Raw genomic sequence first — 16630 nt, forward strand, 5'->3', positions numbered from 1 at the left:
GTAGAATCCGATTTACACCCGTTCTGTATACAACTTATCTGACAGATTGTTTCGCTTTCTGCGCATAGCATTGATACTATTCTGTGTGTGCTACTTTTCAATCAACGATTGCGCGTGGCATTTTAATAGAAACACACAGGAAGTACGATATTTTTTCTTAACGCATACATAAAATCCATGAAATAAAAGTTACAAAGCAACATAAAAGCAATGTCTGGTAATGAGAAAAAGGAGAAAGTTTGCCAAGTTGTTGTTGGCAATTAACGATTGTTTGTAATATATCGGCACCATTATGCGCACGAGCGGTAACGTGATATAATTAATTGTTGCTTTACGGGCGCATACGGTGTAACATATTATTAATTATTGCGTTAACTTCATGTACGTTATAAGCGAAAGCAACCCGAGCGGAGGAGCATTATGGATCCAATTTAATACTAATAAGACGAAAATAATGATAATTAAATTTCGCGAGTTTGTTACACGTAATAACTAGCTCTCTGCTGCGAGTTGAAAATTTTTGACAAACTCAATTTCTATTTCCTCCGACATTTCGAAAGTCCCGCGCCGAATGCTGAGTGAGCAAAAAAATGCTATTTCCTGAACTAACGTAACTTTTCGACCGTTAAATCGAGCAAGTTGAAATTTTTATGACGCTTCCCTCCAACAATTTCTCCATGAAAGGAGCGATAAAATCAAGAAGAAGCAAAGGACGATAGCGAAAGAAGAAGAAGGCGAAAAAAAGATGAAAAGTACGCGAACTAGAAGAAGAAGATCGAATTAATCTTCCCATTAGTGGTCTCGATTGCCTCCCTTCCTGCCCATTCTCGTAGATACCATCTCAACGTAAGATACTATCGTTCGACCATGTCAAGTCGGAAGTCTAACAATTTATCACGCTTCTCGTCGACGTGGTCAGCGCAACTGTGAAAAATAGCGTTTATTGAAGTAAGTTAATTGTAGCTGCGCTCCCTAATTTACAGCTATAAAATTGTTACGCGAAAGCACAAGTATTTATAACAAATGTGTCAGTTGGGAGGGAAGATTGACAGCTGTTTTACATCGATCGAATGCGATCGATCCAATTTAATATCAATCGTACAGATGAAGGAAGAAGTCAATCAATCTAACCGCGTACGCAAAATGGAATTGACGTATTATTGTAAATTGTGAGCTGTAAACGCCATGCAGTTATTCCTATCACGAGGATAGCTATAAATAAACTCGGCGCTCGGCTTTTATCCGCGCGAGATGGCCTTGGCTAGTCTTTCATCGTTCTCTCTTTCACTCGCTCCTATTTCTCTCCTCTTCCCTTTTTATAGCGCTCTGACCAACGCGATGGATACGTTTGCGAGCAAATTAGCCGCAAAGCACGTAGCGACGGAATCGATTTCGGCGAAGAGAAGAATCGTTCGCGTGTCGAATTCGCGATCGCGGATCGGATCGAATCGAATCGAATCGAATCGAATCGAATAGAGTATAACAAAACGACTACCACGACTACCACGACTACCATGACGACGACGACGACGACGAGGACGATAACGACGACGGTAAATAATTCATAGGCGTTAGTGAGCAGTTTAAGAGAGGCGTGCACGCGCTTCGAGTTCTCACCGTTATCGATCTCGCGCGACCGGCTTACAGTAACAATGTGAACACGCACACGTATACCCGGTGCGAAGTCCATGGCGCCGCCTTATTCTTCCCTCCCTCCTCTTCCTCTCCTCGCCAACGAGCGTACAAAACGCTCGCGGAAATCGTTCTCCACCTCGGTTCAGCGATAAACTTCTGCCGCACGTCGAACGATAAATTTATCACCGCGCAGAAAACAATTCACTTTCGTGATTCCCTTGGCGCTCTTTCTCCGTCTCTCTCTTTCTCTCTCTTTTCCGATGCTTTTCGAAAATGCTCCTCTCCTCGAATCTCGCACGAGTGCAAAGTCTTGCGGCTGGTTGTGCGATATCGATCGGATCGATACTTTCAATTTGAGGATAGAACGCTCGATTCGACGGCTGAGGCATATCGCGTATGGGGAATACGCGAAATTGAATCGCCGATTTCGGGAATGCGGCGAATCGAAGATATTGACCTGCGAAAGATCGATAAGAAATTTCTTTCTAAATCCAATGTTCATTCATAATAGAGAGCGCGCTGTTTCCATCAACAATGTCATTGAATAAGTAAATAACGGAATTAGATTATTTCATGAAAATGCTTGAACAAACTATTGAGAGAGAGAAACTCTCGTAAAAAATATATATATGTACATGATCTAAACAAAGAAATAAATATAATATTCTAGAGAAATTTATTAATGATAAATTGATGCAAGAGAGAAAGACACGATATATAAATTTGTACATAAAAGTTGAAATGTAGAGCTCGACTAGAATAACGAAATACGAATATATATATATATATATATATATATATATATATATATATATTGATACGTTTTTAAAAATATTACTTCAATCGAATTTGTGAAACTCAGTCAAATTCCGACAACGAAAGAAGCATAAAAAAAGCGTGCACAAATTATCCCTAACATCACGGTCGGAAGGATACCGTCGTAAAGACTAGCCAGGATGGCCAGAATGCCAGGGCACAAAATAGAGAACGCCGACGAGAGAGTCTGGGTACACTTTATTGCTATGGCTTCGCAATTTTCCGCCGTTTCTCCCTCTCTCTCTTCTCCTCGATCGCCTTCTCTTCGCCCATCCCTTGGCCTTCTTCGTCGTTTCTTTATGCAGCAACGCTTCCTCACAGAGGTATTTCTTTTTGGCCTGTTACGTACTTATATCTATACACTCTCGTCGATCGATAACGGCTCGGATAATTCAAAGGGCACATAGAGAGAAGACCGATCGCTAAATTTCCCCGTTCGATCGACTGCAAAAGCCAGTTTGCAGGAATGCCGCGTGGTTAATGCTCGGTGCATCCTTTGTGCCCGCGATAAAGTCCGAAATCTTGCGCAAAGCTTCCCGTGCTGAATCCGTTTAGAAGCAGCCATTGCGTTATCGCGATAGTTTGCACCGATATTACGTATATATGCATTCGTGCAATTTTGTTTATACCAATCTCTAAATTTTGTTGAACAATTTCCATCTACTCGAGATCTCAAAATAAAAAAAATACATCACACATGCATTTGTAATCAAAGTAAAATATTATATTAATCGGAGGCGAAGAAATGTATCGACGTTTTGTGTGCGCGCGTACAAGATTGTTCAAGAAGTAAATTCCGAAGTAGTCAAACGAGAGAAGTTCGCTCTTTTAAACCTTTTCTAGCAAAGCCCAAGAGAGAGAAAGAGTTACGAGTTACCGGGAATCGCGTTTACCGAAGCGATGTATTTCCCGCTGCTTTATTACGTTCTATTTGTTATTCTCCGTTCGTTAAAAGCACTGCTATTTCATCGTACTCGCTCCGACATGCCGCCAGGATACATTACGCGCATCAAGTTCGTAAACCGCGAGCGTAACACGATGACGTAATATTGTAATGCATCTCGCTTGAAGCGCATACGTATGTTTCCGAACCTGAAAACTCTTCAGAAACGGTCTTTGCGCTCTGCACACGCTATTTATTGAGTTGCAAATAGATAGTAGAAGCCCATCGCATCGTTACTTGAATAGTCACTAATTTATTACGTATAGGAGCAAATAAAAAGGAGATTTAAATTTCGAATTAAAAAAGATATAAGTATCTTTGCATGCACACGCTGAATGTATGTTTATAGATTACTCCATTTATAAATTAGAATGTTTATAGATTATTCCATTTTTTTTTAAATTACTTGAATATATTATATTAATTTTATAAACAAACAAGAAAGAATTAAAAAGACAAATTAAATTTTTTTATGCTCTTTGAAATATTTTTCACTTCTCTCTTTATTAATATTCCAAAATATTAAATTAGAAATGATCGATTGCGTGCTCTGCAAGTGAAATATTTTCAACAAATCCAACATTATGTAAGTAGGCAAAAGTTGTTATACTAATACTACAGTCAAATATCAAAAAACACTTATAAAACAAAGTTAAAGTAGAGTAGAGAAGTAGTATGCAATTCGACCTTTTCCTCGCGTTATTCAATGAAAAAAAGGCCAAACGAGAAACGCGCGCGGCTATATATCTATGGAAACTATTACAACTATTCCCAGATACCCGTTATGGGACCAACGAGTTACGTCCACCGTAATTTTCGTGCCACTCGCGTACAATTTCAGAATAGCGTTCCTCGTCGAGGAGAAGAGGAGATGCGCGGCATCTTTTCCGACAGCGGGAGCTCGCCTCCTTCTCGTGCGATCCAGCGAAGCGGCAAATTCACAGTCTATTTAAATCGTTCTCGAGCGTATGTGGAGGCCGCGCGGGAAAATTTACGTAGTCGAAGCCCCGATGGGCGCGTTTAATAATTTGTCGGTGCACTTCCACCGCCAGCCCGACTGCTCGCGGGGCCGCGAGTTTTCAGCGAAAAATACGGTCTCGCCGAGAGAGCACCACAGATGCTGGTTTCTCCGAGTGCGTGTACTCCGCGTATATGTATGCGTGTACGCTTGTAAAATGTGTACCATGCGCGGCAACGATGACTTTGAACGCGTATTGCGATTTACCCCCCCCCCCCCCCAATCCCCTTCATCCCCCCCCTCATATCGAGGAATTATTAATTTATCACAGTACGGTCGCGCGTAGTTTTTCCCCGCCATTTCCATTTCGCTGGCTACACACGTTGTTTTATTTTTTTCCTTTTCTGTTTTTTTAATTCTTCCCTTTTCGCTCTCTTTATTTTTGAAACTATATTTTATTCGCCGGTCTTGTTTTATGTCCGTTGTTTGCTGTATAATATAATCGTTCCGGTGATTCGAATCGATTATTTTTCACGTTATTTATAGTTGTTGTTCATCCGACAAGTCTTCCGACGCTCTCCATTTTGCCGCGCGGGATATCGTCGAGTCCTGTGCCGATGTTATTTCATCGTCGGTAGTTCCGTAACGCGGAAGAGTTATGTCGTAATGCATAAATCGGCATAAATCTCGTCGCGCAGGTTTTCATGTTTTCAACACGCTCGACGATAAATCGCTCCGCGCATTCCACTAATAAAAACTGCTATCACCTTTTAAAGAGGGAAAACAGGAAATGGCGAGACGTAGCTTTTCTTTGAATGTACTATGATAATAAAATACATAGCTAAGTTAGAGCCACTTCCTTCATCCAAGACTCTAAGCAATCTCGTCACACTAACATTTTTCAAATACATTTACATCTCACATCTAAAATATAACAATATTAGAATTAAATAAAAAATGTATAGTAACGTTAATAAAAATTTTTTTATTAAGTTTTCGAAAATTTTTGCTCGGAGTCGAAAATTTCTAGACAAACACTTTTACAGGAACCGCGCTTATAGTACTCTAAAGTGTAAAACGACCCTGCCCACCGACGTTATAACGTGCAGTGCGCGTTGTAACCAGCTTACACAATCTACCGTAGCAGCCGCCGCTGTGCACGATGGCGCTTAAACATCGATTTCCCGTCAGAAACTTACTTACTGCTCGTCGTCGTCGTCGTCGTCGTCTCCGTCGTTGTTGAGGTCGTCGAAGGAACTGCCTTGCAAGAAAATCACCGTAAACAAAGATGCTCGCGATAGATCCAATATTCCGGAGCAGAAGAACGACATTTTTGATGAGTTACAAGCTTCTTTCCTCCCGAATATGACGAGTATTTATTGCGCGAAAACATGATGAATAGATTGAGATATTAATAAGAAACTATCGACACTTTATACAAACTTTCGGTCGAACAATCTAAAATTGTCCGAATTCAATATTTATTTAATTCTCCGCGCATTTGATTTCTTCCAAGTTCTCAATTGAAACGACTCTCTTCCCCGATGCTCAGACACATTACGTAAATCATGCTAAAATATAACCTTAAGAGTTAGTCAGACAAGCAGACGATTTTACGGTGCGATTGCGGTCCTAGTTTACGGCTGCGTAGCTGCAATTTTTTCACGCATCGTCATTGAGAGACTCGTGATAATCGCTCGCTTAAACAAGCCTTTTAAAATCGGTTATTCATCGAACCGCGAAATATTCGATTGCCACACACGATTGCGCGTGTTTCCTTCGACGCAGATTTTTTGCCTTCGTTAACCTTGCGAGCTACTAATTTTACAATGTTTCCGGAAATGTCTCAGACGAGTCATCGAGAGGAAGAAACTTACTTCCGCACAAAAATGTATATAACCGGCAAAAAAATATAAAAGATATATTTATTATAACAAGAATAAAAATATGGACTTTAAATAAAGTCTTTTAATCTCTTAGATACGCAACCATTTTCCTTGTTTTCGTATTAAAATTTCTTCATCTTGTATTAGATAATTGATTGAAAGCTCTTACATAATGAAGTAAAACTTAACGTAAAATCAAATAGAATGTTGATTCTCCAACTATCTGCCATGAGTTGCCGGTATCATGTTTAATCGTCGTAGATGCTAATTGGTACAGGCAGCTATACGGAAATCGCTTCTGTCGGCAAGCCCGGAAGTACGCGCTATGTTTATGCATTAGTGCATAGTTCGTTGTGTTAAGCGGAGCTCCGACCCTTCGGGAGGGATTTCGACCCCCCAATTCCCTCTTTCTTGGGTCCAGTCCAGCTGCTGTTTGTAGAACTCCGGTAGCCACAAATCGATTCGTAAGTCGATCAAGAATAGCCGTCATTTACGTTCTTGTCCTCTTTTTTCACGTCTTTTTATAATACATAATTATTTACTGATTTATAATTGCATACATAAAAATGTACATTAACAGATATTACATTTAAAAAATTGTAAAAATACTAGTTTGCATAAAAACACAAAAATTAATTGAATGCATCATACTTGTATTAATTAATCAAAATTGGATTAATTGGATAAATTGAAATTGGAGCAAACCACGCATGTGATCGTTGAAACAATCGCCAGGAAGCGAGATGATATATTCGCCTGCGCGCGACAAATTGTTTCATTCGCACAAATGTACGATGAATTACATCGATTCGATATTTCTCGCTCGCAAGAGCGCACGATTATCGCTTATAGTATCTGATTGCGACATTAAGTCGACGGTGACATCGTCATTTTGAACTCTCTCTCTCTCGTGGTTGAGATACTCTTATTTAATCCTACAATAAGGATTTCTCCGCGCGCCAGGCGGTGCGCTTCTGGACAGGCCGCCTCCCGCGGATATTAATTAACGTCGTGCGCGCGCGCGCGCGATTCTGCTCTCGACGCGGCGCAGCGCGACAAAAAGCCCCGATGCTCGTCAAGACGCGATAACGAGCAGAGAGATTACAAAATAGCGCTACAAGAGCGAGCACAGAGTGTGCATGTGTGTGTATACGAATATAACGCAGTGCGCAAATCGTTAGCGTTTATCGCACAAGTGCAATTTAAGGTCTTGACAGATTAAACCACCGAGAAAAGCTCCGCGCAAGTACCCAAGTTTACATTTAATACGAATTCTCGTCTCTTTTTATTTCTCTCTTTCTCTCCCTCTGTCCTTCTATATCTCACTCCAGTCCATTTCCATTCCTGTTCGCAATAGTCGTGATCATTTAGCGAAGTCTAAGGCTCCCGAAGCCCGAATGGCTAATTAGTTAAGGTAATTGGTTCGCGTTCGACAGTTCATGGACTTTACGAGCTCAAAGCTCACGGACCTCCGAGTACCCGCCGGGCAGTGATCAAGCATCGGATTTAATTAGCGTGCAAAGTTCAAATACAGGGAATTGACATTTACAAAAATCCGTAAAATAATTGAGTCGATTGCTTTCATGCGATCTTAAGGATAACATTCAATATTTAACACATAATGATATCCGAAATTTCAAAAAAAGATTAATAATGAAACTCATAGATTTGTACCAAAATTTTTCTGATACTGGTTGGGCGTTACTAATGCAAATTAAAATGATATTTGTTTAGAGAAACTTTGTTTTCAAAATGTAACGTTTTTCATAACATTTCCAAGCGGCATCCTCGAATAATACGGGCTTGAAAATAACATTATTCACAGATCTGTAGGCGAGGCGCAAATTAACTGAAACAAATGCGCGGCTTATCACCGTTTTACACATTTAACCGTCCGCGGAGAGATTCGACAAGAAATATATTCGATCGCGCGACGATTTATTCCGCGCGACGCGCGGCGAGACGCGCCCCGAATGTACGCGGTGTATCTCAATATTTCCCTTTCAACAAAACTGGAAAATATATCGGAACTTTTTCAATTCGATTCAACGAGCTTAGCGGACGGACCTACACAACGACGAGAGAGAAACCAGACGCTGCGTATCTCGCGAAATAAATAAAACGCCGAGCTCACCGCGCGGTCACGAATAAATGCAAAAAGTGTATCCCGTGTTTCCACCATCGGTAAACGCAGCTGTTATCGTTAATCATAGCACCGTGCACCGTCAAATCCGTTTGCGCTTTATCCTATCATGCGCGATACTTCGAACACACTGTGTATGTGTTGCGTGCGATACTTTCATTTGCACGCGAGACAATGCGTGTTTATAATTTCATTTTCGTACCGATGTGAATCTGCCGCGCGACTTTGAGGAAAGTAAAAGTTTCCGCGATAAATATTCATAACCAGAAGCAAACAAACAAACCGTATTCCATTCTATTCCATTCTATCTCGTCCTCCTTATTACGCTCCGAATAATAACATAATAGCCGGTAGATTGGATCGAAGTATAAACTATTTTTTTATGCTAAAATCTCGCTTACGCTCTCATTTCCGCTCATTAGAACTTTCCTAATTCTTGATCGTCAACAACAGTTAATTCTCCGTATAATTGCTGAATTCTAATTACTTTACGCATCACATTTTGACTTTGATTTCTCATTCATCGGTTAACATTATAATAATATTATTGCATAATAATATTGATATGCATCTTTCTAAAATCTTGAATTTCTTAATAATCAATTTTTTGCAACACTTTTTAAGAAAAGTACGAGTACAGCAGATATATCGTTTAATTCTAATCGACCATTATGGATGTAATAGTGGAAAAATATAGAAAATGCCAGATCTACGGTTATTCTGAATCGCTGGCGGAAATGACACCCTTGATTTCGCGTCCCTATTGGCTAATTACTTCTAAATTCCAATCAGCGCCATTCTCTAATAACTATGAATAGTATCAAGGTAAACTTAAAGCGCAGTATTCTCTCCCACGAGAGTCCGAAGTTCTAATCAATAGCAGTCCCGACAATTGTAAACTCGATCGGCAGTTGGGTAACTACGCCATAAATTACAAGACAAGCTCTATACACATTAGTGTTTTCTGTGCATTAACGATATATCTCTCAGCATATTTTACCAAACAATGTACAAACAATAATAAACTAATGTATAAATTTTACATATTAAACACACATAACTGAATAAATTTCAAATAACTGGAGGATGACTTGTTATGAAATTCTTAAAAAATTCTCGAAGAATTCCATAAAAGAATACTTTTTATTCGTGTTGACAATTAATTTTTCAAACGATTTCGAGCATTCGATATTCGATATCCCACGTCTAACTATCGAGTAATAAAAAGTAAAATTGTCAAGTTTGGTTTACACTTCATTCACGTTATCAATCAGGCCGAAACTGAGGAGACAAGATAAACTCGGGTCGGAAATGTTCAGTCGACTATGAAGAGGGTGAAGAGGGTGTTCAAACGACCAAACGCTTCTCCGTTTCGGATGCGCCGGGGAGTGCAGTTCGGATCGATGGCCGCTCGTCTTTTACAATTTCTCCGACTCTCTCGCTCTCTCAGCCCAGCCCCTTCTATCCCGTTTGTTTTCCTCTCTCTCTTTCTCTCCCATTTCATTCACCTTCCCCGTCGCAGTCGATATGGCTTCTCTCTCTCTCTCTCTCTCTCTCTCTCTCTCTCTCTCTCTTTCTCTCCCGCACGCATGCTGCATGCGAGTGCATTCACCCCACGCGTGCATCTCCTCCGCGTGGTACGTTTCAACCGGAATGACGCATCGCACACGCGGGAGACGCACACGCATACACGCACGCACGCACGCACATCTCCCCTTCTCTCGTTGGCTATCGCCCGGTGATGACCGTTTATCCCTACAAGAATTTCGAACTTTCTAACGCGTAAACGTACGAAGAGTGAGAATTCTCTCTTTACATAGATATAAGATAACAGTAGATAGTCTTATGTAAAGGATGAGTAAGAAAAATGAATATCTTGTCTCAAAACATGGACAGTGTTTAAAAAAGAAAGATTGAAATATAAATACAATCTTACACGCAATTGCGTGATGCAAAATCGGGATCCGCATCAAGCGAACGAAAACAAACAATCACGAACGAACATCGATAAACGATATCGCAGCAAAGAAATATTATTTAATTAATAATTTTATGAAAAATTATTTTTAATATCTCTCGTTCATTGTGTGATATTTGTTTGCGATCGCTCGTACTCTTGTTTGCTCAGTCTGGACGCGGCTTTGAATAATACGCCGAAAGATACGTAAATAGATATATGTATATTACATTTTCGTTTAAATCCGCAGAACTTAATAAGTGAGACCCGGACCGGCGAGTTCCATCTATTTCTGTGGAATAGAACTGACTTTTGGACCGGTGTTATTGCGGCGCATTGTACATGTGCGCGAGCAGAACGAGAATGCACGGCAAACAAACCCTCGTATCGTATAATGAGCAGCGTCGAGAACAACGTCGAGCAGCACGTCCCATTCTCTTTTTCTCTCATCTCTCCCTCTCTCCTTCTCTGAGTCGCCTTCGCCAACATACGCCAACCGTGAAAAGCGAAAAAGAGACAGCGGAGAATGAGCGAAATAGAAGGAAGAACGGGGAAGCGGCGAGAGGGGGAGGAGGGGGTTGGTTGGTCCTTTATAAAACGCGTTCAGCAATTACTATTGCGACAAGCGTAATGCGCGTCCAGATCCACCTCCATGCCGTTTAAATCACCGGACGATGCTCAAAAGGCAAACGGACAAGGTACGAGGTAAAACAGAAGCGGAGGGAGAGAGAAAGAGGGACGGTGAACCTTTTAACGAGGGGCAAAGTAGGACGAAGCGCGCAAACGCGATCGAACGCGATACGATTTATCGCGCCGCAGCGAAGCAAATGCATCGGCAAGCATAATAGAGTCGTTTACGCGAAACCCTTTCTTGTTATTTCGCACTTATCGGCTGAATATCAATCTTCGAGATAAACGTCGCCGGCACTATTCATCTCGTTATGTCATTATCGACATGCGTGTAAGGTAATTTGCGACTAATAGACTTGTCCCACAAATCCCCGGATATAGAATTATCGATTATTATCCTGTCGCGATTCGATATAATATCGGAAGATTCAGTGCGTGAAAATAAAATAAATCAATAATATATATAGATTATTATAATATCGTCCTGCATGTCGATTATTAATAACGTTCTAAAAGTGACCGACTCGATAATTATTTTTTTTTCATTATCCGGAATCTTAACGAAAAATATAAGAGAATAAAAAAATACACAAAATTGCAATAGCAGACGCGATGAGAAGTAAAAGTCGAAGTAAACGTCCAACTTTCTTCGTTAACGTTAGACAAATTGTCGAGGCGAGATAAGGAGCCAGATAACTCGCACAGACACGATGAAAGACAAGACGAATAAGACAAACAAAACGGCGAGATAGCGTTACGAAGATATCGACGGCTGATTTAAACTCTAGTAGTTCTGTACAAGTGACGAATCAACACTTTATTCGGCGTTCTATAACGTTCTTCCTACCGTTTTATCCCAACGTTTACCGAAACTTTGCGACTGTTCCAAGAACTGTTAGGGGAATCGAGAAGGGCCGAGAAAGCTTACCAGAAAGAGGGTTAGAAAGAATACGAAAGGGATAACCGCGATTTTCCACAAGGGTATTCGGAATTAGTATTTTTATGGCCCAGCAAACGTATCGATTTTATGAGAGGAAATAATAAATGTATTAAGGACTCTTTTATGATAAACGTACCACTTATGCGTTGAAGAAAATTTCGAGTAATAATTTTTGAAACAAATATTTGTAACTTTGAAAGATTATTTATCGAGAAAGTGAATTTAAAAGCCATTTTCTACTAAAGATGTTTGTTGAAAGTTTCAGTTTTACAAAATCTTGTCATTTATTATGATTAGATTCGATTAATCTCATTGCAGCAATAGCGCGTTTCCGTTATAATTGCAGCACTCGTGCAAACGAAGCCGACGACCGTTTGTCGCAACGCTTTTAAAAGCGAATGCATGGCAATTAGACGGACAGGTCGTAAACGTGTACCGCACGACCGTGTCATTCACCGACTTACCTGCGTCCTCGTTAAGCTCGCAGACGGGTTAATGATTCAACAGGTGTTGCGCGTCGGGACGAGCAAGTTTGACGGCGGCACGGCGCGTTTTTTTGTTAGAAACACATTGAAAAGACCGGGAGACGTACTCGATACGAAAACGGTCGTCGGTCCGGCGAATGTTCCGAAAGGCCTCTCAATGGCCGAAGAGTCTTTTCACGAAGCCGAGCAGACACGAATTCCTCCTCGAGGCACTTATAAATTTTTTGGCCGTCTCTCAAAAATACTCGGAATTAGACAGTGGGGGAATAGCTATTCTAAATGCTCACTCGAACTTATGGAATGTTATTTTTTCGAGAGAAAAGAACAATTGTCAATAGGTACAGCAAATAATAGCAATCCTATAGTATTTACTAGATAATGTGAAAAATCGTAAAAACAATATTTATAAAAAAATTAATATTCAAAAAGAATATAAAGATTAATTTTTTTCTGTATATGTCTTTCGAATTATTAAAAAATAATTTTCAGATTAAGCATATGAGAGGCAGCCTTCTCTAAAATTTTTCCCTCTAGCGATACGATTTACCTCTTTTTATATCTTCAATTTCACATTCATATTTATTTATTGTTCTTGGATTTTGCTCTTGTCTCGCGCCTAAAATCGAATAAACGCACATGAAACGCAGCTGCGAAGTAAATGGTAAGATGCGGCAGCAAATTAAAGTTGAAACATGTGTCCGTGTATGTTTGCGGCACCTAACGTGTCCTTTTTAATGCTCGTGTATCCGAGAGATGCGCAGGATAATTTAAATTCAATGTGCCGGTGCTAGCTCGCAAATCGTACCTCTCTTTCTCTCTCTCTCTCTCTCTTTTCTTCCCCTCTTCCCACCCTCTTTTCATCGCTCGCCCGGTGCAACCGTTGTGGATACATTGCTTCGCGTCACGATGCATGGCGCGGTTCTCGCACGTAACTGAAAGATATATGGATTTGTTATTTATTTATTCGGTCCCGACCTCTCTCGCGTGCACAACCACCATGCGTGCGCGCGCTCCTTCTCCCCATCGTTCTCCCCATCTCTCTCCGATATCTGGAATTCACTCGGACGATTGCCGACCGTACGTTATAAATATAACGCACGAAACGCACAATGAGTTTCTAATGAGTTTCATTTAATTTCGATCAGATCGAGGCTGTTATTATTAATAATCGGCCATTAAGCCTCGCGATTAATTCGTCCGAGTACCGATTATGCATGATAGTGCGACGCACGAGAACGACAAACGGAATTGCGACGTTACGTGACGTTAATAAGCGACGCTAATAAGCATTAATTGGCATTAATGGACTGAAAGAACGATGTGCGTTCCGACGAGAGATTAATGTTTCGATTTTGAATTCCAATGTAATGTTGCAACGCGTTTACAAAAATGTTTCGCTAATGAATAATTCAATAAGATTTTCCGGGCTTCGTCGCACCTAGTTATCTCACGTCGCGTTGATCACCGTAGCAAAAACTCACGCGTCCTTCCTTGCGCGTGCGCAAATAAATCGACGTAAAAGAATTGCTCTCAAGTTCACGCGTAGATTCCGCGAAAAAAATCGTAGCGTGCGGAGGGTAGAGAAGGAATGGAGTACCTTTTGTTCGTTTATTTGCGAAAACCGCTCGTGTACACATTGCGCCCGCATCAAGTATATCGCATATACACCCACGTAACCGCGCTGTATTTACTTTCCACTTTCATTCGCGTGACATTCAAAGTTCAACGCGAATTAAATACAGTTTAAGCCATCCACAATCGGGGGCAAGAAATTAACCCACAAGTGGTCTACCTTACAATCTATATAATATCATGTGAATGTCATTAATAATTGACGACTCACTATAATGATGCGATACTGAGCTTCAAATTGAAATTTCTTCTTATGATAAGCAATATTTACATGAGAAATATATAAATTTCTAATATTAAATATTTTAATGAAAAAATAAATATATGTAACCTTACATTTTTTAATTAAATAGATAATTATTAATGTATAATTATAAATGTATTTACTTATATTTAATTATTAATATATAATTATAATTATATATTGATTAAATTAAATATAAGTAAGTCCATTTAAATATATATGTAATTTTTTATTTTGATATTTAGATTCTAAGAAATGTTTAGAATATTTCAGATATTTTAAAATCAGGATCTTTAACACGATTGAAAGTAGAATTAAACATATTACACTGCGGAAACATTCCAATTCTTACCATATTTAACTTGAACAAAATGAATTTTTTAAAAAATTATCCTTTTTCAATTCTTTTCAGATTTTTTTTTTTACAATGATACTTTTCTTCAATCACACATCTTCTAAACTAGCATAAAAATTGCGAATGATCATACTTCTCATACTTTTGCTTTATGTTCCAACATGATGCTGAATTGAACTTGCGCATTGCGGCATACTAATCGCGCGAGAGAGCAAATTATCAATGGAGCCTGCACGAAAGTGTGTTAAACGATTGCGCAAAGTGCAAATCATGCCGTTCGCGCAGTCATGGAGCCGTTTCTGATCGCATTCAATCAGTAACAAGGTCATTGGCGCGAGACAAGCGTAATTGCGTCAAGCTGTTGCGAGCCTGAATTTTTTTAACATGGTTCAAACTCGAACGCTTGATACGGGCACGAGCAGCAAATATCGTATGAAACCTAGACGGGACGAATTAACGTTCCGGCCATATTAACGTCGCTAAGCGGAAATTAATCGTCGTGTGTCAGTAAAACGCGACGCAGCGGACAGAGTTATGCAAATAAGCTGATGCGCGTATAACCGGAGCTAATCCGTCAAGTTAAACGTGAAACTCCCGGTTGCTAAAACTAGACGTCGAAATAAAAAACGTGATAGCAGAAAGCACGTTAATATTTATGCGAGAAGAAAAAATTTAATTACGTATTAAAGTACGAGCATATTCAATAGACAGTATAATCGTACAACTGCTTATATTAGCTGATGCGGTCTCATTTGAATATCAATACGTTTTTTATATTGTTTATCGGCATTTATATGTAATCGCATTTGTTTACTCACATGTAAATTCCCATTCGATCCTTATCCTCGAGACTTCTATTCTCCGGGTGACGTGATGTGAAAGATCGTTCCGGTTATTACCAGGTCAATTCTGGCTTTCCGACTCTTGATTACTTTGAGGTAGACTCCGCCAAGCTGGAAATAAAGAAAACGTATACTTTTAGAAAAGAGTACACATCCCACGATCGCGTAATTCGTGTACTAACGATAGTTATCTTTATTGCGATACTCCGAGCCAAGACAAACTTTGCCAACCGGAAATATTAGAAGACGAAAAAGATTCCCGTCCTCTCGAAACATCAATTGGTTGGTCAAATTCTCGTTTGACTGTTTCTCGCGATAACGACGAAAATACGCATAAAAATTACGAAAAAACATGTAAGAGATTAATAGATAAATACGTAACAAGAAAGAAGAAAATAATTTATAAATTACAATTTATATAATTACGATATCAACATTATATATTCTTTCTTATATATAACATTTCAATAACAATTTTATAAATTCATAACTTTAAAATTTTAGAGAATTTTATTATATTCTGTTTATGCAACACACATGTATACTATTGCTAGCTAAAAGCTGTTTAGTCATTATAATTTTTTCTTATCTATAATTTTTTTAATCTTTAAACAATTAGCTTGTACTGTTATCATCAATTTTCAAAATATTTTAATTACTCGCAACGTCGCTGATATGAATTATCAGCGAAATTAATGCAAATCGCGGCGCATTTTTTTTGTATTATCGAAGAAATTAAGAAATTTGAAAAATATTTACAAAGAGATACGGTCGTTGATCACATCCGAACCAGCAACGGACGACCGATTTATTACGAATTTACATCGCAAACAACCGCGGAACAAAAAGAATTGGTCGAGTCCAACGCAGGAGAGGTTCGTCGTTTCCCCCCTTCCTGCTGGAAGGGAAGGAGAGTATAAAGCGATAAGGGGCTAATATAAGTGAAAATCCCGGTGTTAATATGTGGCGCGGAGAGCCGAGCAAGAAGAAACTTAATGGCCGGCCAACACGCGATCCCCTTTCCGATTTTTTTCCCTTTATTTTCTCCTTTTTCTCCCGGTCTCTCTACGTCTGCTTCGCGCTCTACCTCCCTTCCCCTCCTCCCGTTTTCACCCAGTTACCGTGATCCACCGCGTTCGAAATTCATGAGCGTAGAAAATGAAC

The 16630-nt window shown here is 39.6% G+C and overlaps 1 protein-coding gene across 4 annotated transcripts in view; it reads right to left on the reverse strand.

The window, feature by feature from the left end:
- The window catches only part of LOC145971479 (uncharacterized), a 163139-nt gene that overhangs the window by 89603 nt on the left and 56906 nt on the right, over positions 1-16630 (reverse strand). For all 4 annotated transcript variants that reach the window (XM_083099176.1, XM_083099178.1, XM_083099179.1 and 1 more), the window contains one exon: positions 15443-15577. The gene's annotated coding sequence lies outside the window, so the exon portion shown is untranslated. The remainder of the gene's footprint in view (positions 1-15442; positions 15578-16630) is intronic.

This window comes from Camponotus vicinus, unplaced genomic scaffold (assembly GCF_025532165.1).
Source record: "Camponotus vicinus isolate PSW18456_S1 unplaced genomic scaffold, iyCamVici1.0 SCAF_5, whole genome shotgun sequence".
Lineage (NCBI taxonomy): Eukaryota > Metazoa > Arthropoda > Insecta > Hymenoptera > Formicidae > Camponotus > Camponotus vicinus.